The 2678-nt window shown below is 42.8% G+C and overlaps 1 non-coding gene across 1 annotated transcript; it reads right to left on the reverse strand.

Annotated features, from left to right (window-relative positions):
* Positions 1 to 2331: 2331 nt before the first annotated feature.
* On the reverse strand, positions 2332 to 2405 carry trnan-guu (transfer RNA asparagine (anticodon GUU)). The gene has a single exon. It is a non-coding gene; the product is annotated as a tRNA-Asn (tRNA).
* Positions 2406 to 2678: the final 273 nt, after the last annotated feature.

Here is a 2678-nt window from a genome sequence, read left to right on the forward strand (position 1 = left end):
AGGGACCACTTGCACTGAGACGCCAAGTCCAGGGATCATTTACATTGGGACACCCAGTACAGGGATCAGTTAGACAGAGACCCCAAATCCAGCGACCACTAAAATGTTGACATCCTTTTTACACCTTCTCCAGTAACTCTATATCCTTCATATAATATGGAGACCAGAACTGTTCACAGTGCTCCAAGTGTAGTCTAATCAAGCTTATATACAAGTTTAACATAGCTTTCCAATTCTATCCCTCTAGAATTGAACCCCAGTGTTTGGTTTGCTTTTTAATGGCCTTTTAAACCTGCATCACTAATTTTAGTGATTTGTGGATCTGTGTCCCCAGATCTCTCTACTCCTTTACCCCACATAGACTCTTATTATCCAAGCATTATGAGGCCTCCTTGTTCTTTCTACCAAGATGCTCCACTTCATCCTAATCTTTATTAAAATTAATTTGCCAATTACACCCCCATTCTGCAAGTTTATGAATGTCTTCTTGTATATTTTTGTAGCCTTGATCAGTATCAGCTATACCCCGCCCCAGACTTGTGTCATCCGTAAATTTTGAAATTGTCCATCCGATTCACGAGTCCAAATCGTTTATATAAATTGTGAACAGTCGTCCCAGCACCGATCATTGTGGAACACCACTTTCCACCTTTTACCAGTCTGAGTAGCGACCCTTAACCCCTACTTTCTGCTTTAGTGCAGTGATCAAGAGAAATCTCTTTGCACAGGGAGTTGTGAAATTGTGGAAATCACTTCCAAAGTTCTGTAATGACAAGTTCGCCTCATGTTTTTATCCAAGACATCACACAGCCCAGTCATTTACTCCAAATGTTGATGCAATGGTTCAAGCTAAGAGGTGCCAGGTATCGGGAGCAGCAGTAGCAATAAATAAAATCTAAACGTAAGTAAGCACCAATATAGTTAATCTTCATCTATTTCCAGTTTAATAACTTTTGCGGAATGTGGCCCAGGACAAGTGCCATGATATCAGATCAGGCTCAACATCGAAAATGAGTTTGACACCCCTGAAATAGACAATGTGAACCACATTACCCTCATACACTTACCCAGCAACTTCTTCAAAAAACTCAAACAAGTTTGTAAGACACGACCTTGTTTTCCGAAAGCCGCGTTGAGTATCTGTAATGGCCCCTTCTCTTTCCCCGTGTTCATAAATAGCATCTCTTAGGATCCCTTCAAGCATCTTCCCTCTGATCGTTGTCACACTGATGGGCCCGTCATCCCCTGGCTCTGATTTGTCCCCTTCAATGAAAATGGGAACTAATTGACCTATTTTCCAATCTCAGGAGACAATCCTTGACTCTATTGAGCTGTTGAAGATACAGGCAAGGGGCTCACAGAGCACCCGTCTCATCTGTTTAAACACCCGTGGGTGAATATCATCTGGACCTGGAGCACAATCTATTTTGAAATTTAGTATTTTATCCAAGATGACATCCCTTTCTATTTTAATATTTATGATGTTATTGTCGACAGCACATCCCACAGCTGGAATCTGAGCATCAATCACAGGAGTGTAGGCTGATGAGAAATAATCATTTCACAGCTCTGCCATAGTCCGGGAATCTGTCCTGAACTGCCTTTCAGTGGACCTAAACTATCTTTAATGGTCTTCTGACTCCCGACGCAGCTGAAAAGGCGTTTGCTTTTATTCCCACAATTGTGCACCATCTTCTTTTCCAATGATCTCGTAGCTTCTCTAATGGCTGCTTTTGTCCCCCTCGATTGTGGGTGATATTTGACACTATCCTCCTGCAAACTGAATTCATCCTGATCTGACCTGAGTTAAACGTAAGACAGTTCGGGGAGTCAGGAATCATTCACCCTGAGACCTAAACTAACAGGTAAAATCCCAGACGGTTCCTTCGTAAGGATTCCTCTGGTTCCTCGGCATATATTTGTCAGGATGCCGAAACACAGCTTTCTTGCAGTCCACTCCTGGAGGCCCCACTCCCTGAGCCTACAACCTTCAGCAGTGTCAGTGGCGGAGTTCACAAATGAACTGAAACCCTTCGGAATGCGAAAACAATTTTGCGTTTCCAAAATAAAAGGACTGACATTTATTGTGGAAACAGTCTGGTGTCGCTCACTGCAGAAATATCCATGTCAGAGTGAAGCGGCTCTCCTGCAATCTTTGGACCTTGTCTGTCGAGGAGAATTCTGATATCCGTGAAGGCAATCTCAGGTTAAATGGTGGAAGGTCGGCCGTGCTCAGCTGGCCATCGAAACCGTGCATTTTTTTGCAGACGAAACAAAAATTTGAAACCAGGAAATACGAGACCATGAATCTTTCGGTAAAAGTTTCCCTACCGTCCCTGGGTGGGCTCGAACCACCAACCTTTCAGTTAACAGCCGAACGCGCTAACCAATTGCGCCACAGAGACATGACACGTTTGTTTTTGAACCATTGATTCAACGAGCTAAAAATTCAGGTTGCCGCGATCAATATAACATCTCTCTATTATCAGTTCACTTTTCCAAAATAAAGGGTCTGAAGCTTGCATGAGTGAAAATCTGTCCTGTATTATTTGTGAACATTAAACTCACCTTGCCATTAAACATCTGTATGTTGGAAGTCTTAGTCCCATCGTGGAAGAGAGGATTGATTTTTCGAGCTGTGATTCTCCATTCTCCATTCCAGTATTATTCAGGTGTGG

The sequence above is a fragment of the Heptranchias perlo genome, chromosome 20 (genome assembly GCF_035084215.1).
Source record: "Heptranchias perlo isolate sHepPer1 chromosome 20, sHepPer1.hap1, whole genome shotgun sequence".
Taxonomy (NCBI): domain Eukaryota; kingdom Metazoa; phylum Chordata; class Chondrichthyes; order Hexanchiformes; family Hexanchidae; genus Heptranchias; species Heptranchias perlo.